The 23,831-nt window shown below is 34.9% G+C and overlaps 1 pseudogene; it reads right to left on the bottom strand.

The window, feature by feature from the left end:
- Positions 1-20,888: 20,888 nt before the first annotated feature.
- LOC127558060 (sodium/potassium-transporting ATPase subunit beta-2-like) lies at positions 20,889-22,173 on the bottom strand (annotated as a pseudogene).
- Between the last annotated feature and the right edge of the window lie 1,658 nt (positions 22,174-23,831).

The following is a 23,831-nucleotide window of genomic DNA, read 5'->3' as shown; positions in this document are numbered from 1 at the left end:
ACCATGAAGTGGTCACAGAAATTAATGATACCTCAGCCATCAGTTTTGATTTCTATTTCATTATGCTTGCCTATTCTGAGTCACTGAGCAGTTCTTTTCAGCTGGAGAACAGCAAGGGGAATTTGAGGATGTTTGTACTTTTGCTCGAGAGTAAACAATTCTTGTTTAAAATGTAAAAGTTCATAGGGTAATCTCCTGAGGGTTTACTTTTCTGGGGGTAAAAATCAGGATGAGGAATGGAGTGGGTGTGCACTGTGCCATTAGCACCCTTGGCTAGAACTGCTCCATCAGCTTGTGGATCTGGATCAGGCCTCCAGGTCAAAGGATCATAGGAGGATAGAAGTAGAGCTGGCAGGGCCCGTTGAGACCAGTTAGTCCAAATCTCTCATTTTCAGGGCAGAAGGCAGAGTAGAGTAGATGGCCTATGAGGTCACTTCTAAGTGTAGAATCCTAAGTGCCTTAGGAAAATGGGGATGTTTATCTGATAAAGAGAAGTCTGAGGATAGTCTCTCAAAAGTAGTTTGTATATGCATTTTGTATTTATTTGTGTATATTGTTTCCCATAGTAAAATACAATCTCTGACTGTACTGTTTCATTTCAGTCTTTGTATTTCTAGTGACTATAGTTCCTGGTATGGAGCTGTTGCTTTCTAAATGATTACTTAGATGAAATAAATTAATTTGAATTGAATAGGCATTATATGAAATAAATACTGGTCTTACTCTGAATGAACCTTGAGGGCAGAAGGTAGAAATTATAGAGACAAAAATTTTGGTTAGGTGAAAATAAAAATTTCCTGACAATTAACACTGTCCAAAAATGGAGTGCACTCATGTAGTAATTAGCACTCCTTTGGAGGATTTCAGCAGAGAATGGGTGATTCTTTAAATTATCGTAATTCTAGTGGGTCTGTATTGATCTAAATAGCCTCTAAGGTCTTTCTCCACTTGGGGCTTCTACTCATTTTATAAAGAAGTAAATAACTCAGTTTGGTTAGAACAGAGGGTCACAAGGCAGGACCATATAAAATAATAAAGGCTGGTAAGGTTGTTTGGGGTCGGCTTGTACTAAACCCCCATTGCCCAGTTAAGGTGTTTGTCTCTTACTCATTAAATCAAGAGCTGCTTCTACTCCCATGTTCTTATCTGTTCTAATCTCTGATCAATAACTCCCAAAGAGAAGGGTGAGTTGTGTATAACTCAGAACTTGTTAGGATCACTGAATCTGGGACAGGCAGAAATTCTAGCTAATTCTCTTATCATTAGCACCAAATGCAGCATGTTTGCCTCTGGCTGCCTCGCCATATAACAGTTCATTGTTTCTTCAGATTTCTAATATTATAGGTAGGCAGCCACTTGGTGGAAAATTTCTGAAGCTTTGGCCACAAATATGTTTAAGATATGACCATGATTTCAAAGCTGTATTTTGTCAGGCACATGGTATGAGAAAAAATAATTTCCCTTTTGTTGAATAATGAGCTGAGCTTGGAAACCCATTGCCAGAAACCCATTGCAAAAATCTTTGTGATCACATCTTTACAATGTTTTAAATGGAAGTAGAATTAAAAGAAAAATGTCAGAACTATTATTTCTTCTCTTGAAATTTGAGCCTTTAATGGTGGTCTGATTTTCTACTTATAAAGAAACAAAGTAGAATTGGGATTTTAAAATACAAATACTACTAAAAAACATATAACATGTATCTATAACAAAAGTACTTCTTTGGCTCATAGATTTGAGTTTGAAAGGCATTTCTAGGATCATAGAAGTTTATGTCTACATCTGGAGAAAACCTAAGGGGCGATCTTACCCTACTCCCTGCCTTCACTTTATAGAGGAGGAAACAGAGAGAGTGGCTTTCCCAAGATCAACTAAGTAGTAAATGACAGGACTGGGATTTTGACCTACCTCTTCTATATCTAAATTTAGCCTTCTTTCTATTTCATGATACATTTTTAAATGAGTCATTTATTATAGACCTGTTACTTTACATAGAGGAGAAATGAAGGATTAAGAGTTTAAATAACATAAATAGTAATGGTCAGAGCCTAAAGTTGAACTTGGGAATTTTTTTATTATAGCACATTGTCTCCCTTGGATTAATTTTATTTGATTACAACTATCCTCAAAACTCACTCTTTCTCACTTTGGTGTTTAAACTAAAAGAAGAAAAACTCCATTATTTCCATTAACCTCACCATATGTGCCTCAGTTTTTTTTTTTTTAAGTACAAGTGTCCCTAGAAATGAAAATAGTGACGTGAATGACAATTAATAGAATTGTTCATTCCTGTGCTACTCTTTGCAGTGACAATAACCATTTGCCTTAATTTGGCATTGATGTGTACAGTGTTCAATTCCCTTGGCTCTTCACCATAATTAAGATTAATGATCATTTACTCTGAAACTATTTCACTGAAATTTCATAAGATATGAAGACAAACTGATATGCCATCTGAATATTGGAGGAAGATTTGGTTTCCAGAAATTACATGGGTTCACAGCACAGTGATCCCTGTTTGCAGGTACTGATCTCATCACCACTCTACCAGCTGTCCAAATTTTCTTTCACCTCTCTGTGACTTCTATTTCTCTCTAAATCATCTCCCATTTCTTAAACTTTTTTTTTTCTAATTTCCTACTCAGTACTTGTCATGACTTACCACTTACTATCTTAGCTACTGTGATTCTGAAATTATCCTTCTTCCTAAGCTAAATTATTTATGTGTGTTTTTTTCTTGGAAAATTACTCACCAATGAAACAATATATAGTAAGGATCAGGGTAATTTCCATGATGCTCATGATACAGAAAGAAAAACTTTCTGACAATTAGATATGCCCTCAAAATGAAATGGATTGCCTTGGTAGCTAGCAAGTTTCTCTTGCTGAAGGTCTTCCAAAGACATAATTCAGAGGCAATATTTGTCCAGGCATGAGGTGGACAAAGTGGCCTTTAAGACTCTCTTAACTATGAGATACTGTTATTTTGTTAAACTACCACAATAAAGTTTCATTCTGGTAATCAACAAGCATTTTTTAAGTGCCTACCACATGCAGGTACTGTCCTAGATGTTAGGAACAAATAGAGAAGTTGTTCTCAAGCAGATGAGAAAAATGATTATTTCTGCCTTCTATTAATAAATTATTATTTTATTAGTACTAAGGATTTTCTACATCATCCAGAAATCAAATTGTATGGGAAATCTTTCTAAAACACTTACCCATCTAGAATGGTTGAGAACTAATTAAAAATAATGAAATAAATTCTAATTTTAAGCTACTAGGTACATTCCTACTCATTGTGCTTGCTCAAACAGGTCTGGGAAAATGTGGATCCTCCCTTTTCCAGATAGGTGGTATGGAAATGAATAAATCTCTTTGACTAAGCTTTGGGCAATTGATGTCACATACTATGAAACTTTAATTGTAATATAACCCATACTCTCATCTTAATATTTATTCTCTCATTGTTACCCAATCAAAGTTGATTGCCATCTTTAGGAACACCTATCCTTCTAAGAGCATATAAACTTTAAGCCCATTTTTATGGGCTTTGGTCTAAGAGAGAGATGGCCAAATGACCATTCTTTTATTAATAAATATGTTGACCTTATTAATTAAATGATTAAATTAACCAGAAAGTAGGTCTTTGAATCTTTTTAAATGTCACACAGATTACATTCTAGTGGAGAATACAACATGTGCAATAATGATTTTGTGGAGAGTCATCTTAGTTATTGTAATTGGTATAACCTTTTAGTGGAAGAATGCTGCTATTGGTGTCCAGAGATAAAGAGGGAAGTTTTATAGTACATTTACATCTAAACTCCTTACAGAAATGGAAAAAAAGAACCAGGCTGAAAGAGTTTGGGTTCCTGGTTGTTAAATAGCAGATTGTTGTCATGCTCTCACCTCTAAATCATCAAATGTAGATGAACAGAAAAGGCTTTTTACATCAGCTTGCTTGCCATAGCATTAGTGAAGGCAAAAACTTCAAGAAAAGGCAGTTGCTGATTTGGGAGAAAATGCATTTTTGAAAATTATGTCACAGAGCAGATCAATGTTTTCAAGCAGCACTTACGTTCCCAAAGGAAAAATGTTAAAATTGGGGCACATGTTCTTGACATAAGATATGATTCTATTTAAAATAACTCATTGATATGACAAATGGTGTGTATAAAAGGAAAAAAAAAACAACTATGAAGTTTCGCAAACAAAAAAGAGAAAGTTTATTCTCAAATGATATATTTTAGAAGTGAAAATAAGTCAGGACCTTTAGACATCATATACTCTAAATATCTTATTTTATAGATGAAGCAATTGAAGTCCAGAAACTTAACTAGATTGTCCAATATAAGACAGTGAATGACCAAAACACATACGAAAGCCTACTAATGTCATTTTATCATGCTACTATTCCTAAAAGTCCTGGTATAAGAGTATAAATATATATCATAGATAAGGACTTATAGACGCGTAGCAATTATAGGCTCTGGACTTAATCCTCCAACACATAGGTGTAATAGCAATTTAAGGGCCAGGCTATTGCTCCCCTTTCCCTTAAAATTCTTTGAGTATTCGTGAAACCAATGGTGTTTTTGTAATGTGATATTCACACTTATTCCAGTGTCATTAACTGTGATTAATCCTCCAGTATCTATTAAACAATTAACATCTCCTTGATATCATTGATAAATAATACCAATTAATTTTTATAAAGGGATATTCACTGAAAAGATATATCAAGAATTAAAGTATCTAAAATGAGGGCTACTTTCCTATACAACTTTGGTGCCTGGTAGAGTGGGCTCAACCTTAAACAAAGCATTTGATCCGTTAAGCTTACTTCTGATTGTAGTATGGTTAATGGAGTTGTTTCCTTGGGTTTCCAGTTAGACCTGGCCAGACAAATCATTTTTTAGTTCTGTGACTGCTTAAAATATGAGGAAATTTTGCTGGTTCTTTTGACACTTCAAAATTCATAAGGTCATTTTATCTTTAATTCTCCTTCATGTAAAAACAAGAAAGAATAGATATAGACAAGAGCCATTTAAATACATGTTTCAGACTTTCAAGTGGAGACCCTCTCCTACCAGAAAGAGGGAGAGGACCAGGAGAGAATTCTCATAGCAGTTCTTTCCTCACTTGTCACAATAGAAGGGAGAAGACAATTTAGCTGATTAATCCAAACTCAATTCTGATTCTGCAGCCAATTAGTCTGCATGCCAAAAGTGCATAAGAAACAGTGACAGAATAATTATGTGTGTTCTGAAGTCAAGATCCAGGTCCCCTCATTATACTTCACCATAAACTTCTAGAACTTAGCTCCCCAATTTTTCCCATCATAGTTTGACATTAGTAAGAACTCCTAAGACTAGAGTTTTGTGGACCAGTTTCAACCCTCATTCCAACCCTGACCCTATTGCATACAGAAAGTATTGATATATATAGGAAAATAAACAAAAGGAAGCTCTGCTAAATTATGAATTTTGCCCACTAAAATTGCTAGCTGCGGGAATTGATTAAGTAATAAATTTATAATTATTTTTATTGTTTCCAAAGAAGGGGTTAGAGAGATAACATCCTGAGTTGTCTGTGTCTTATTGAGGGAGGGAAGCATTACATTTGAAAGAGGTATTGAATAAAGAATACCTCTTTATTGATCAATTCATATAAATGTTAGTAACATTCAAAAGAATGCTACCAAATATTCCTTTCCAAAGTAGAATACTGATATATAACAATTTATAAGACAAGCAAGACCCTCTTGAATACCCTTTTTCATTATCTTTCTCCTTTAGACTTCCACTTATTCTTCTTTCCTATGAATATTAAGAACAATCTTGAAGAAATCCCCAAATGGTGGTCTGAATGATATAGATGAAATTCTGAAGAAGAGAAAGGAAAAGTTCTGCTTTTTTCTATTGGTGATAATGGTGACTAGTTATCACTAACTGTATATTTTTACAAGCCCCAGAGGTTTTCTTGAGCTTTAGTTAGCTCTTAAATCTCTTACTTAAATTGTAGCCCATGTAAGTCCCTGTGGCAGAATCTGAGGAGTAGGCAAAGTCAACAAAGTCATTAAGAAGTGGTCTAGATATAAATTACACAGTGTGAATAAGAGCAAGAAAGATTTAAAAAGCAATAGCTTTTACTTAATGCACAGGATTACACCCCTCTCTCTCACCCCGACCTCCACCCCCAAGGAGGAGCTAAATTGCTTCTCAGTTTTTCAGGCCACATTAAGTTGCCCAGAGTCACCTCTAGGAAGTATCTAAAATCTAATTTGAACTCTTCTTCTTGATTCTAGGCCCAGCACTCCATCCACTACACCATCTAGTTACAAATTATGAAGCTGGTTATTTTAGAAAAGAATGATTTTGAATAGATCCTACCAGTCACAAGTTATGGAAAATGAATAAGACATCACTTATATTTCTAAAGGAAAATGAGATGCTAATAATTCAACCCACTCAAGCTTTTATTTCAGTTGTGTCTTGTTTAGGTACAACCCTTGAAGAACTGAGAATTATTTATATTGTTGTTAACATGTGAGTATGAGGTGTTAAAGGAGGATTAGCCCCTTTGGTGTGAGGATTTCCCAAGCCCTTTTCAGGGATGCTCATCCATCTTTGGTGTCCAACCAGCCACCTAACTCTCAGCTGTGACTCCAAAAACCTGTAATGTGCAGTTGCTGAATCCCACTAAAACCAGCTTGGAAGACAGAATTATTAACCAGGTTGAGTTTCAAATACATCAGTAATTTAGGGGGATGTCTACTTCAAGCCTGTGAAGACATCCCCCAGGTGGAATGGGTGGATGAAAACAATCTCTGTTAACAGCCATCTAAAGTGCTTAGAGATTTGTTTGCCATCAAAAATTCCAAGGTCATCCATTGCTTCTAGGACCATCACGAGCAGTGCAGACTTTGGTCTTACATTGGATTTTGATGACTTAGGAAGAGAAATGAGGGTCAGCTCTGATTCTAGTGATATCAGCCCATGCCATTAGTTCTCTCTGAAAACAGCAATGATACACAAATGAGTTTTTAATTTAATTTCAATTTAAATGGTTGCGAATATACAATGCTGCCATTAAACTTATTGTTATCATCTAGTCAAAATCTGAATATGACAATAGTTTTCTATTCTTAGATTGTCCTTATGTCTCCTCTTTTATTTTTTGATTCTATACATAATCCTTTAAGATCTAATTCAATACCTGCCTTCCACAAGAAAAACTTCTTGACCACTACAGTAATCCTTAATTACATTTCTTTTTTCTGAACTTTTACTACTATTTTACTCATACTTTTAAAAAATGAATAGGGAATAATATTGACTTTTTGATTGAAAGGCAAATGTTTTAGTTCAGGGTATTTAATCTGGGGTCTGAGAACTATTTAAAAAAAAACAATGCTTGTATTTTACTATAATTGTTTCCTTTGTTATTCTATGTATTTTGTTTTATACATTTTTGAGCTCTAAAAAGAGAAAATAATTTATTTGTACAAAATTATTTGTATCAGATCTTCTTGTGGTAGGTAGCAAAGAATTGGAAATTGAGGGGATGTCCATCAATTAGGGAATCACTGAACAAGTTGTGGCATATGATTATAATGGAATATTATAAATGATTAACAGGTGGATTTCAGAAAGGCCTGGAAAGACTTATATGGACTGATGCAAAGTGAAGCGAGTAGGACCAGAACATTGTACACAGTACAGCAATAATATGTGGGAATCAGTGAATGATTTGACTAACTTCTTAAAGAACATGTTTGTTGCTTAAAGAGTAACAGAAACATAGGAATTCCTTTGTAAGCTAATGACTAGTTACTCTCTAATTCCATAAATTTTGATGCATGAACTTCTTCATACCTTGTAAAAAGGTAAAAAAATAAAACTACTATTAAGACTTCATATAAAGGTTGCCTCTTCTTTTTTCTTTATTTTAGCACCATGTCTGGTATATAGACTCTTAATGAATGTTTATTGACTGACTTATTGATTATCTTCTCATTATATCAACTAACTTGGAGGAAATCGATTGATCAAGGATTTTGGTCAATTCTCTTGTTCCCTCTATACATTGTTATTGATAATCTAAAATAGATCATAGTGAATCTATAATGATGTGCTAAATTTCTAAGGGAAGATCTCAGTTTTTTTTTTTTTTTTGTGTCCCTTGATATGCCTATCTTAATAGCACATAGTAATTGCCCCATGAATACTGGTTGCTCAATTTGTGTTTGCTTTGCTCTCTTGCAGATAAACTATATAGGTACACAAAGCTACCAATTCTATTATATCATTATCACCTCAAGCTGAGTATGCACTTTGTAGCAATGTGAGTAAAAGAAGTTGAAAAGGATGAAAGGGATAGTGATTATCAGCTCTAAAGCTAAAATCATGTAAGAGAATTCAGAAGCATATTAATTGAAATGCTGGTTTTTATATATCTGACCTGTTAAGAGGAGGGGGGGGGGTAAAGAAAGCTCTTGCAACTACTACAATGAGGGTAGTTGGGAGCAGGATGCTAAAAGAAGACCACCTGACTTTATCTAGTCCTGAATAAAGGGAATTTAAAAAGCTCTATTAGTCAAGGTGAAAGATAGTCCTAAAAAAGTTTATATTCTGAGATTTGAACCTCTTTGTCCACCTGTCATTAGTTATTTTTTAGAACTCCAGCTTAGATGAAGTAAAATGGATTCTCATACTTGAAATACCAATATCAGAGACATTTATGTCCTTGACATATTTATAATGCTAGCTCAGATCAAGGAAATGGAACTGGGGTACTGAAAGTTTTTAACCTTCTATCATCTTGCCCCTAATACTAACAATTTTCTAACCAACAATTTGTTCAGTCATGTAGCCAAAAGGAATGTTAACACCTTCCCTCTGGATTCTTCTTCATGAGTTTAGTTTTAGAGCTAATAATAACCATATCTTTCATCCTTCTCAACTTCTTTTACTTGCTTTCCTAGAAAGTACGCATTCAATTATTGTTCTGTAAGAAATGACCAACAGGATGAATACAGAGAGGCTTGGAGAGACTTACATGAACTGATGCTAAGTGAAATGAGCAGAACCAGGAGATCATTATATACTTCTACAACGATACTGTATGAAGATGTATTCTGATGGAAGTGGATTTCTTTGACAAAAAGACCTAACTCAGTTTCAATTGATCAATGATGGACAGAAGCAGCTACACCCAAAGAAAGAACACTGGGAAATGAATGTAAACTATTTGCATTTTTGTTTTTCTTCCTGGGTTATTTTTACCTCCTGAATCCAATTCTCCCTGTGCAACAAGAGAACTGTTCGGTTCTGCATACATATATTGTATCTAGGATATACTGTAACATATTTAACATATATAGGACTGCTTGCCATCTAGGGGAGGGGGTGGAAGGAGAGAGGGGAAAAATTGGAACAGAAGTGAGTGCAAGGGATAATGTTGTAAAAAATTACCCTGGCATGGGATCTGTCAATAAAAAGTTATTATAAAATAAACAATAACAAAAAAAGAAAGTACTCATTCAGCTTGAGGGAATAACAATATATAGTAGAAGTGGTGGCTATATATATATATATAAAATGTGTGTGTATATGTATATGTATTTATACATGCACATACATACATACATTATGTCTACATGACAGCAGAACATACACACACAGAGATCATGTTTGGATGGTAATGGAATCCAAAAAGAACAACAGTAGGTAAAGGAATGCAGCATGAAAGCCAAACCAATCACATCAGTTCATTTGCTGATAGCCAGCATCTGGCATTGCTGTTAGAGTGGTCTCAGATTAAGACATGGGGTTTATAGGTTTCCGATTCCTGGACTTGAATATGTGGGCAAAAAAGGATTCATGGTTATCTTTTTTTATTAGAGAAAGGCTAAGGAAAATAGTGTCATTATTCTATCTTTGGACAAATCCCTACATTCAATAAAAAAATCAACTTCATAAATACAAGAAAATATGTACCTGCATATCATTTTATGTGAGAAAGACTTGAATTTTTTTATTTATATATATATCATAGTCTGGGAAAATAGTATTTTTCATTTACTTTGCTATTTCTTTGTAAATAGATTAGTCCATACTCTTCTCAGTGACTATGCATGGCATTTAAGAGATTTCAAAATGTTCTATTATTCACAAAATGGAACATAAAGAAGACCTTATCAAGAAGTGGTCATTTAATTTGTACTCTGTCCTGGATGACCTTGATGATAACATCAAAAACCTTTGACAAACATGTATCTCCTTGTTTTAATATTAATTAGAATTCATGGAAGAAAAATTTTATTATTAATTTTAATGGAACATTATATGATTTTGACACATGAAATTTTTGAGCACATATATTTGTTTGATTTAAGTCTTTAGGGAAATATATTATTCTTCTAAAATGCTTTTTTATTAAGCTTATTGAAATTTCTCTTATTAAGTTTTCTATAACTCTTTTTTCATCTATTAATCACTTTTTCTGGTTTATGATACTGATTGTAATCTTTCACCACCCTCCTCTACAAGACCTTACTAATTATTTTATATTAAAAAATTTATGCTGCCACTGTCTGAGACTTAGTATGGAAATTTTAGGGAGACTTGGGGGAAAAGATGGATAAACTGACTCTGTGACCACTTTCTCCACCATCTGAGCAGTGATTTAAAAGTGAACCAGCAGCCACAATATAGAAAAGGAAGATAGAACATGCACAAAACTTATGTAACCTAGCAAGATTTATTGAAGGATACATATATTTTTTACAGTCAGCTAAAACTTCTGATAAAGTATCAAAGGACAAAAACAATGTCACTGCAGGTTTTCTTGTTCCTTTTAGAATGAATGTGTCTTGAATTTTATGTCTGCAGATTTGAGCTCTCAGTTCATGGAATATAGCAGCACAAAAATTACTTTTTAACATCATTTTTTTTTTTTTAAGAAAGATCACATGGGTTAGTATGCTTCACTAGTTTCCTTGATTCCCAGGGAGTCTATGGCAATGACTTGTGTGTCTACAAATTGTTATCTATGCTTTTAGATCTTTGAACACTGTAATTGTTTGAGAGAGTAACAGAAAGATAAAAGGTTGGGGTAGAGTTTGACATTCTGTATCTGACTTTGCAGATTAATTGGGTCTGTTTTCATGATTTTGACAGTTCTTTGACACTTTATTCAAATATTTTGTAGCATCCCAGAGCCCAGGGGTGCATTCCTCCATATGGATGGTTTTTATCTACATGTAGCAATAGTTCAATAGATATTTAGGTAAAGGGCTTCATGATTCAGGGAATATAAAGCAAACAAAAGCATATATGTTGTTTTCTAGGTACCTACATTAATGACTTTACTCTCAAATTTCCTGTTGAATTCTCTATACTCTAAAGTGTGTCAACTTTATTAACATCCACTTAGGACTTTTGATTACTATTTTACTCATACTGTGATCCTATATAGTTATGAAATGGATAAGTAAATAAGTGAAGTGAGGTAAAAACCAGTGCAGGCTGACATAGATCTTCACTGAGCAAGAAAATATTTTTTTGTTGTTGATTGATGTATTTTCTTGGTTCTTTGAATCTCCTAACTATATCAATTGATTTATATCATTTAAATTTCTGTAAAAAACGGTAAGTCTATGTCAGTGTCTGTTCTTTTCTTCTTCCTAATTATCATTAACATCAATAACTTGTTGAAGATTAGATCGGAGTTGTTACATTTATATATTCTGTCTTTTCATTTCCATTCTTCTAATTCACTATTGATTCTGACTTTTGCTTTGATAAGCCAATGATTTGATTCTATACATAAAGTTAATTAGGAAGTGATACCCAATTTAGTCTATTAAAATATAATTAATTACATTTTTTGGTGATCATCATGACCGCCTCTGCTTATTTCTCTTGTTAAAGAAAGTATTCACAATGTATAAGAATGAGGATTCTGTATAGTCTATATGTTTCTGACTTCTCTAAGTTTTTATTCCTGAACCATGTTTTCCAACATATTTTTTCCAGTCTTGAGTAATTCTATTCTTATGTAAAAATCAAGCATTATAACATGTTGATTTAATTGAGAAAGTCTTACTGAGTTCTTCACAAAACTTCTCTACCTCCTCCTCTTTCTAGGAGATATTCATACAGAAGTTATAATTATATTCATAGTAGTTCTTATAATATATATGGTCATCTATTTATTTTCTGTATTTCCATAGAAAATGTCAACTTTTCCTATAAATTGATGTTTTTTGTTGTCTTTAATTGCCTGGTAAAATTTGTTCTTTCAGCTCTTTTGTCTGTAGGAAAAATTTGTGAACCATTTTCCCATTTAGTTGCAACTTCCTTTTGCCTTCCATTTTCATTTATAGAGAAAAATATATATATCTATAGAGATAGATATGATTAAGGTCCTTTACCAATATGTTTTTCTCTTGATCCCTAGGCAAGGACCCCACATTTAGAGCACCAATTTAGTGTTTATATATAATTTAAACATTGTATGATGCATAACTCCCTTGTATACCTTTCTATCACTCTGATTCACATCACAGCAGAAGTAGGCAGGGACCACATAGGACTGGAGACATTTTTTCCCTTCTGTTTCATGGGGAAAATATTCAACACAAAGGGCCTTGCCTTTAAACCTCACTATATTTAACCAGGTTGCTGTTCAGAAAGCAGACACAGAATTTTTCTAGAATTATACTCAAAGCCTTTGAAATAGAACTTTTGCTCTGGTTGCATAACCTTCATGAAGCTAAGATCATCTAATTATTACATGATAGACAATGATGATGATAATGATAAACATATTCATCTGGCATTTTGAGTGTCTTGTATATGTTATTTCATTTGATCCTTTTAACAACCTTGGGAGAGGAGAGGGAGATACTATTATTATCCCCAATTTACAGATGAAGAAACTGTGAATCTGAAAGAGGTTATATATCTTGACCAATATCACATAACCCAGAATTATCAGAGGCAGGATTTGAACTCATCTTTTTGACTCCAGGTCCAGAATTCCACCAACCACATAGAAAAACTAATGCCATTTTAGAAGGCATTCAGAGAGGCATAGTAGCTAGAATGATAGATGATAGTCTCCTTTACTGTGTTCTGATCAAATATCTGGAATATTGAATTTGATTCTAGATGCCACATTTTAGGAAAAATATTGAGAAATTGGAGACTATCTAGGTAGGATCATAGATCAGAGAACTTCAATCATTTTTTCCTCTGAGACAGAAAAAGAAGGTGTTAAATGGGTAAATATACAAAGTGTCTTGAAATGGAAAAGGGATGTTGAGGGAATTCACATATGATAATCACTATTCTTTGGAGGTATCCAAGAGATTTGTATAAAGGAGTAAAGACTATGAACATGAAGCTGATAAAATAGAATAGGGATGGGCAAAGATAATGAAGATTGCACTGAAGACAAAGAACAGGTTCAGTAGAAGTAAAGGAGAAGTAAAGGAGGCAGAAGAATGAAAGTTATCAAAAAGTTTCAGAATTGGAGACCTCAGAAGTCAGATTTCCATGTATAGAGAATTACTAGAAGGAAAAGAAACTTGAACTTAATTTAATACAAACTTAAACTTATTGGATAAGCATGTTAACCATTCTCCACTTTGGAGGCAGATGTACTTTGCCTTCTAAACTTACCTGAATTCATTGACTGCTGCTTAAAATAAATAAAGAAGAATAACATTTGAATTAAACAAATTTTGTAACAATAAGATTTAAAATATATAATTAATATATTATTCTCTAACCTATTTTAAAATTTTTAAACACTTTTAGTTTTGAAATTAACTATCAAAAGAAAAAAAAGATTCATAATTACAGTGGAAAACAAAAGATAGTTCTATGAAACAGCGGTATCAAACATACAACCTGCAACACTCAGCAATGTTGCCCAAACCAGATTAAAAGTTATTGGTGAATATTTAACAAACTAAGTAAAAATACAATAGAATACAGAATACAGAAAAAATATAATAGAATACAGAAAATTGAGTTAGAAAAACTCAATACACAAGCTATGGAGATCTTTAGGTATAATTTCATGGCCCTCTTTCTATTTGATTTTGAGACCACTATCATAGGGAGCTTGGATTTTATATCACTTATTATTTATAATGGTTTTATCCCTTTATATATTTAAATACCTTAGGGTACATTCTATCTTCCAAATTATATAAAAAATTGGTCTACTTGCAACATTTCTGCTTAAGATCTTAACATCTCTACTTATACTAGATTTGGAAATGAATATTTGCCCCAACATATCCTACATGAATATCCTGAGACATACATTTTCCACCTATTCTTAAAATATTTTGCTTGATGGATTTTGGCCAGAGAACTTAGGAAATATCACCATGCTATCACTTCTCCCCTCCCAGTTTTGCTTTCTTCCCCAGATACTTAGCCAGTATCACTTTATTATGTGTGTATGTGCTTTTTGTTTCACCTTTTGAAGGAAAATCTTTCATATACATTCTTGTCTCTATGCACAAAAATGTGTGTCATACCAGGACTTTGTTGAAATAGAATAATTTGGATTTGTTTAAAACTATTGGGACTATCTATTAATTCTGATTTTAGACAAGCAATTTTCTCAAGGCACAGTGCTTTACAGCTCCTTTAAATTAATACACACATCTTTCATTTTAATGTCATCTTCCTTTCCAAATTAATCAATCTCTCATCTCCTAGTTTGTGAGTCATATCTTGTAACAAAGAATAACAAAGAAAGTTAAAAAAAGTAATTCATCAAAAGTAACAATCATGGAGATTCTGGGAAGATAACAAATAAAAACCATCTAAGGAAAACAAGAAGATTATGAAAAAAAAAATTAACCAGCTAGAAAAGGTAATACAGAATCTCAACGATGAAAATAATTTTTGAAAACCAGAATTGGGCAAAGGAAAGTCAGTGAAGCTATGAGAGAGAAAGAAATAATAAAACATATTATAAAGACTGAGAAAATAAAACAGAATGTGAAACATCTTACAAGAAAAATGACAGATCTAGAGAACAGATCAAGAAGAGAAAATATAAGAATAATTGGACTGCCAGAAAGTTATGACCAAAAAGAGCTTGACACAATAATGCAGGAAATAATCCAAGAAAATTGCCCTGGGGTTACAGAATATGAGGGGAAAGTAGGAAGTAGAAAAAATCCACCTATCACCATCTCAAAGAGATCTTTCATGGAAAATACACAGGAATATTACTGCCAAATTTTGAAATTCCCAGATCAAAGAGAACATTTTGCAAGAAACAAGAAAAAAAAAATTCAAATACACTGGAGCTACATTTAGAATTGTACAAGACTTACCAGCAGCTACAATAAAAGACCCCAGGTCCTGGAATCATATCTAGGAATAATCAAAAGAATTAGGCCTGTGGCCAAAAATATCATATCCAGTAAAATTATCTATAATTCTGAATGGGAAAAAATGGACTTTCAACAAACTTGTAGATTTTCAGGATTCTATCAACCCAAACTAAACTTAACAAAAATTTTAATTTATAAAAGCCTATATCAAAGATCATTTTTTTGTAACTGTTTAAACTTGAACAAATTGGTTACATAGGAAATGCATATCATATGTTTAAGATGTACATCAACAACAGAGTAGCTCAAAAGAAAGATTGTCAGAGTTAATGTAAAAATAGTAATCATATACAAGGGAGGTACAGAGGAAGAATAGATAACAGAAGCATTAGAGGGGAGAAGAAGGCTCATAGTTCTGAAAACCTACTTACATTGAAAATGGGTTCAATAGGCAATACTACATATATACCACAAAGATATAGCACCGTCCAACATCTATAAAGAAATAAGGAGGGAAGGATGAGTAGATGGGGAAGCAAAAGGTAAGGGAAGACAAGGGAAGGATCCTTGAGTGGGACAAGGTTGAGTAATAGCAAGGCAAATTATGGAGCAGAATTTAATTAAAGAGACAACAGGAATAGGAAAGATTGTGTGTGTGTGTGTGTGTGTGTGTATCTACTCATGTATACATATTATATCTTTTCTTAATTATAGTTTGCTTGGGAGCAGGGGATGAAAAGGGAAAAAATAAAGTAAATAAGCTGTGTAGCAAAGAACCAAAGAACAATTTACAAGGAAATAAAGAAAAAATGGACATACTTAAACATAATTTCTTCTACTAATATGTGTGTGTATGTGTGTGTGTGTATATAATATATATTTTTCTTGATCTGGTAATTTCTTGTTATATATTTTGAATCCTCCCTGATGTTCTGCTGGGCACATAACAATGTTCTTTTTTGTTTTACTTTATTTTGTTTTGTATTCTTTTTCTGTTTTTCTTTTTCTCTTACTCTATTTTTAAAAATAAAATAAATTTTAAAAATTAACAATCATATCAATTAAGTCTAATGAGATATGCAGTGTTCAATACCCGGGATTCCCCAGTGTTCTGACTTTTGGTATAAACTTAATCAGAATCTTTACACTGTTCTTTCTTCTTTTCTTTCTTTCCTTTCTTCCTTCCTTCTTTCTATTTTTTTCCATTGATTTAGATTTAGGTATTATGGTTATAATCTCTTCTAATGAATTGCTAATGAAATAATAAATTATTATTCTCTCAAGTAGAAAAAAACCCCTGACATTTACATTGTTATAGTTCTGTTATTCTTGATTTAATTTTTTGTTGTTTAGTTGTTTCACTCTTTATGACTCCATTTGGAATTTTCTTGGCAAAGATACTTGAGGAGTTTGCCATTTCTTTCTCCAGTTCATTTTATAGTTGAGAAAACTGAGGTAAACAGGGTTAAGTGATTCAAATAAGGTCATGTAACTAATTAAGTGTCTGAAGCCAGATTTGAACTCATGAAGATCAGTCTTCTTGACTCTGTTTGTTTTACCGTGTAGTTACCTGTTTAATCTTGGTTACTCTCAAGATAAATAAGGTTCACCTTGTCACAGGACAGTGTAATACAAAACAAAAAACAAACAAAAAATAAAAGAGCATATAGAATTTATGAGCTTTCTTGGGCAAGCCACTTCTCTCTTAGCCTCAGTTTACTCATCTATAAAATGAGGGAATTGGATTAGTTGATTTCTAAATTTCCCATCCATTTCCCTCCAGTTCTAAATGCAATGATCACATGATCTAAGATCCTATCAAGTATCCATTTGTAGATACATATACCAATCTGAAAATTGGCTAATTTCTACTTATGCACACATAAGTGTATATATGTATACATGTATATATATATATATGTATATATATATACACATATACACACATACAATACACATTATACATATATCTATATGCATATAATTTCTATATGTGTGTGTTTACATATAAATCATAATCAAAATAATTTGAAATGGAGTGTTTTACAGTTATCTTAGAGAAAGGTCCTTAAAAGCAGAAGGCATTCTCAATGCTCCCACTTTCTCTAGTTCTGCATAAGCATCCCTTGCCCCTAATGTAGGAGTTGATTCTGAATCAGAGTGACATCCAGGCAGCTAAGTGGCCAGCTCTGGGCCACCCAGTTCATTGTTACCATGGGTGCACCTTTCCATGGTAACAATAAACCACTGAGATAGCACTTCATGCTGAGGAAGAAGAACACGGAGTCGTGGAACAGATGGCCTCTTGTCTGTTTCTACTTTGGGCACGACAGATGAGCAATGAATCCAATTATATCATTGAAAGCAGAGAGCTATTTAAGATGTTTGGGATCTACAGTGCTCATTGTGGAGCCAAGGAGCGGCACCAGGTGCATTCATGCAGTCCCTGCTCTGGAGTAGCCATAGTAACAAGAGTTGTGCTTCAGGATGCTGTAACTTGATGCACACATCATCTGAGAAAAGGAGCCAAGGGACAGGAAAGGACATCCAGCAGGACTGACAGATGGTTTCCATAGTTTGCAGACATTTAGAACACATCCATTTTATTCTAATCATAGCAGTTTATTTGTTTTAAATTGTCTTCTTTTAATTTTTAGAAAATGCATTATTTTTGTTTTTATATCACCTTAATTTCTAAATTTATCATTCTACTCTCCTACTCAGTGAGCTATCCCTTGTAACAAAGAATAAAATAAAAAGGCAGTTTGGCAAAACTAATCAACAGAAACTCCACTGAGTCCATTGAGATGATATATACAACATTCCATACTTATAATGACCCCCTTTCCCCACCACAAGTTTCCAAAGATAAATGGGAGATACATTTTCTCAGCTTTTCTCTGGGACCAACCTTGGCCACTATATTACTAATGATCAGTTTCATTTTCTTGTTGATATACCTTCCATTATGTCATTGTAGACAACATGTATTTTGATTTCATAGTCCTATTTAGTTCACGTTGTATTAGTTCATTTGGGAGGGGTTGGGAGAAGGAGAGAGAGAGAAAGGAAGGAGTTATAGAGATGCTAAGTTCAATATTTCTACATTGATGAAGGACTCAAGATGCTGTCAGAGCCCCATTTAATTTCAGAGCCTTGGGAAAAAGTCACAGTTGCTATATCTGTTTGGGTTAAATAACAAAAGGTGCATTTTGAGGATAGAACAAAACTGAGAAACTTTATAGAATTCTAGAATGTATTATTAAAGAAATATCCAAATAAACAAGTAGAGAATAAAGAGGTGATCACTAAACTCCCTCTGTCCACATGGAGTATCATATTTTTATCTATAGATACTCTTAAAAGCTTTTTTCTTTTTTTAAAATTATATGTATGTATGTATGCATATAATCTGCATTGTACTTTTTTATCTTACAGTAGATCTGACACAGGCATTAAATAACTGCAGAGATAGACTTCTGGGGGAGGTAAAGGGACACAGAGGTGGATGAGAGAGAATTTAGCTATGTTTTGAAATATTTATCTCATTTAAGCTCACAACAGCTCTGTGAGATAGATAATATAGATTTTACAGATGAGGAAATGGAGGCTCAGAAGATTAATAAATTTGCCCATGGTCACAGTTATTAACTATAAAAGGCAGGATTTGAACTCAGGTCTTGTCTATGATTTCAAGAGAAAAGGGATAGACTCAAGGAAGAGGAGAGTGCAGCATTAATAGGGAAGACATAGATTTGGAATGGAAAAGATGAATTATTAAAAACAACTGATTGAAAAAATACATCTGAACAGGGGTTTCTAAACATATGGTAATTGCAGGACGAAAAAAAGGCAAATGGGACATGAAAGAGGGGGAGGAGCCATTTTCAAATTGAGAAGGTAATTTAAAATGTTAAATGGAAAAGAAGTATTAATTAGCCAATTATTTGCTAAAAGCTAGTGGGGAGGGAGGGGATAGAGAAAGAATGTGGCATATTATCATGACCAGATGAGATTTCCAAGGTGATAACCTGGAGACAAAGCCAGTTAAAGATGGCCACTCAAAACACTAGAAAAATGGAGTAATGGAGGCATAGAAAAATGGGGGTGGGAGAAATACTCAAGGGAAATGTTTAAGGAAATTATGCAAAGATAAAATTGACTCCAAAAAGTGTTTTGGAATAGCAGACACTAGGTTATGGGGAGTATTGAAAAACAGAGATAGGGACAAAATGTGTGAATTTTTAGTCAGAAATGGCATCCATATTCTTAAAGACCCTCTTTTATTTTTCTTTTCTTTTTTTTTTAAATTTTATTATAACTTTTTATTATTACTCATGCCAGGGTAATTTTTTACAACATTATCCCTTGCACTCACTTCTGTTCTGATTTTTCCCCTCTTTCCCTCCACCCCCTCCCCTAGATGGCAAGCAGTCCTATATATGTTAAATATGTTGCAGTATATCCTAGATACAATATATGTGTGCAGAATTGAATAGTCCTCTTGTTGCACAGGGAGAATTGGATTCAGAAGGTAAAAATAACCCGGGAAGAAAAACAAAAAAATGCAAATAGTTTACATTCATTTCCCAGTGTTCTTTCTTTGGGTGTAGCTGCTTCTGTCCATCATTGATCAATTGAAACTGAGTTAGGTTTCTTTATCAAAGAAATCCACTTCCAACAGAATACATCCTCATACAGTATCATTGTTAAAGTATATAATGATCTCCTGGTTCTGCTCATTTCACTTAGCATCAGTTCATGTAAGTCTCTCCAAGCCTCTCTGTATTCATCCTGCTGATCATTTCTTACAGAACAATAATATTCCATAACATTCATATACCACAATTTATCCAACCATTCTCCAATTGATGGGCATCTATTCAATTTCATTTCTAGGCACTACAAACAGGGCTGCCACAAACATTTTGGCACATACAGGTCCCTTTCCCTTCTTTAGTATTTCTTTGTGATATAAGCCCAGAAATAACATTGCTGGATCAAAGGGTATGCACAGTTTGATAGCTTTTGGGGCATAATTCCATATTGCTCTCCAGAATGGTTGGATTTGTTCACAACTCCACCAACAATGCATCAGTGTCCCAGTTTTCCTGCATCCCCTCCAACATTCATCATTATTTTTTCCTAAGACCCTCTTTTAAAGCCCACAGAAGAAAGCCCCCATTTTTCAGCTCAAACATGTGCCTTATGGGGAAGAGAGTCAGGAACTGTTAGAACAAGGAAACCTAGAAAGGGCAATTTAAAGGTTTCAGTAAGATGGAGTGTGGAAAATGGATGAAGGAAAAAAGTTGGATGAATCTCTTCAACTTAAAAATGGCCCATATAACAGCTTTGGTGAGGAGAGCAAATGGGAAAGGGATTAGTAAATTAGGAAGGAAGAAGGGCCCAGAATAAACAGATTCCCAGATTTATCTTATCCAAGTCACTAAGCAGGAAGAAAGGGAAAGGGGAGATGGGTTTCAAATCAGAAGAGCAAGTGACTCTTCTAACAGCTCTCTCTCATTATCACTATCAGTACTAGGGAAGCCATGAATAGTATTGAGAGATCATTTGTTGGGTTCACAGAAATAAAGAAAAAGGAGAAAATTGGGGGTAATTATGGGAGTATTCCACCAGTAACCATAAATATACCTGGAAGGTATTAAAAACAACTTGTAAGTAAAGGGGAAAAAATGACAGCCCTGCTCTAAACCTCTCCCATAGCTACAGTGGAAATAGGTATTTTTCCAGGGACTCAAAATGGCTACTATCCTTTAGGAATGGGCGTTGAGAAAGGGTGTAAATTAAATCATAGCTCGGTTGTAAAAAAAAAAAAAAATACCTTTGGGGCAAGGAAAGGGCTGGGAAGGGGCAAGAAAAAGACTTCAGGAAGGGAAGGAGGCATCAGAAAGCACATTCCATAAAGCCCAGGAAGAGAGGGGATAGGGAGGAGTGTGTGAGTAAATTCAGGTCTTTTTTATTATTTGGAGTTTGAAAGCTAGGGCCAGCAAACTTGTCCCCGCTCATCATTAGTGGCTATATTGACTGCATTAATGCGGCATTCAACATTTGCTTCCACATTGGGGGTCACGTTCATGAACTTGACAGCCACTAGAGGTTGGCTTGCCATAGTGGGGAAAATACATTAGGTCAATGTTGCCATTGGCAGGAAACATAGTGAAGTCACCAAGATTTTTGGCATCCTCATTTCGCTTCCCTGAACAGGTAACATTCATACTCTGATTGGCTCCTGCATAGAAGGTGATAACTGGGTTCATCTTGATAAAGATGCAGGGCTGGCCAGTGCTGTAGCCATAGTGGGTAGAATCGCTAAGCCCTGAACAGTCACCCAGATGTGTTGGTTGAAATGACAAGCCCGTTTGGGATAGTTGAGAACCCTATTGTCTGGTTGTTCATGCCCTGGGCGGCAGACAACATTCTTCTGGGCCTGGATTGAGTCATCGTAAGACTCTAGAAATTTGTCAAGTATTTGTACATGCTGGTCTCAGCTGTTGCTATCACTGCTGAAGTTGACCAAAAACTCAAGATTCTCCATCTTAGGACAGATCATCAGGCCCAGTGTTGCAAGCTGGTCCTGGTATGTGGGAATGTGGTCTGAGACAGTCTGTAGCATGACCCACATGGTGAGGGTGAACAAAGCAGTTAGAAACCCATAGGAGATGAGGTAGAAGAGGAAGATGAAGGCCCAGATGTTCCCGGTATGGCCCATGAACTAGTGAGTCTTTCCATTCCTCCAACACTTGTCCACTGGTCTTCTTGTCCTTTTCAGTGACCATTTCTGGCTCTGGGGCTGGGGGGTAGGGAGACCTGGAGAAGGGGGAGAAAGAATGAGGCAGGGCACTTAGCAGGGACTCCAGTTGAAGTGTGTGTGGGGGACCTTCAGGAAAGCCGAGGTGCAATGAGTTGGGGAGATCCCCAGGAAGCTGATCTGGCCTGGCCAGAAGCTTGGCTTTAGATTCTTGGGTGTGATGCCCTGAGAAAGGAGCGGGTGGACCAGTGGATTTATCAGAGATGGAGAAAAAAGGCGCTAGGAACATAACTAAAAACAACAAAAAGGGGATGCAGTCAATGCAGAGTGAATGGAGCAAAGCCCAAAGGAAGGATTGCAGTGACGACCCCCCAAAAAGCAACCCAGAGCAGAGAAACAATAGTAGGTGTAAAATAAGCGACCCAATGAGGATGCAAGGAGAGCTGGAGTGTGAAGTAATGGGAAGTATGGAAAAAGGATCCCCGAAATCTGTAGTTAGAGTTGTTGAAAGCAAAGACAGCAGGGGTGATGATGCACAGAGCCCTGGTAAATAGGAGAGGCAGGCAAAGGTGGAACTCTCGGAATGCTACGGTTGTAGGGGTACTGGGAAGGAGGGTGCAGCGGTGCGGGAAGCAGCCAAGGTCTTGGGGCAGGGGTTGCAGGTTGAAGGTTCAGCTTCTCGGCAGTGCATTTTTTTCCTTTTTGAATCTCTGAATCTTCCCAAGCTATCTTGAGATTTACTGGCTAGATTTCTTTCTTAAGAATCATGTCTTAAACCAAAAACACTCTGATTCTCATTGATTGGCCATGAATAGGTTCTTGATCCATTAGGTCATTTTTTGGATCCCGATTGATTTAGACTGAATGTAAATAGCAATCATTTCTGTTTTGGCTAGAAACCTTGAGGTTCTTCCCCTCCCAGAATTATTTATTTTGATTGATTTTTTTTTTTTTTTGACTAGGTTAAAGAGGATATTCTTTGCCTCAATTGCCACCTGGCCTTAATTACTGAATGGGTAGAGTCTCAGACAAACTGAGACCTGTTGAAACCTTAGCTTAAAAAGTTCAAGATCTCCCATTGCATCCAGAGCCATCTCCAGTCATCCTGATCTATATCTGGCCACTGAACCCAGATGGCTCTGGAAGGGAAAGTGAGGCAGATGACCTTCCACAAAACTTCATTGCTTAAATCCAATTCACTTGCATGTCATGGATCACCACCCTGATGTCATGATCTGTAATATTCTGGCTAGCTCTCTGAAGGTCCTCTGAATGGGACTTGGTTTCAGCAGAATAATCACTACAAGAATTGTCAGGAATAAAGTCCAAAGTCTTTATTATCTTCTTCACAGTCTGTCTGCTTCACCTGGGGTCAGGCTAGCTTTTTTGGGGACCTTCAGATAGGCCTTGGTCTTAGTGGAGAAACAAAGGAGGCAGGAGAGCCACCAGGATGGTGGGAGATGGAATGTCTCTCTTCCAGTCCTTGTTGGCTCTTATATACTTTATTGTAATTATATCATTACAGCATACTGATTCTGTGTCAACTTAGAGAACCATTACATCACCATGCTAAGTAACAAGTATGTATGTAAACTAGATAACCATTTTCTCATCAATTCCTCTGAGTTAACACTTGTTTCAGATATAGTTCTCCAGAGTTCTGGCCCATTACAATGGTCTTCTAAA

Source organism: Antechinus flavipes, chromosome 3 (genome assembly GCF_016432865.1).
Source record: "Antechinus flavipes isolate AdamAnt ecotype Samford, QLD, Australia chromosome 3, AdamAnt_v2, whole genome shotgun sequence".
Classification (NCBI taxonomy): Eukaryota; Metazoa; Chordata; class Mammalia; order Dasyuromorphia; family Dasyuridae; genus Antechinus; species Antechinus flavipes.
This window is presented reverse-complemented; position numbering and strand designations above follow the sequence as displayed.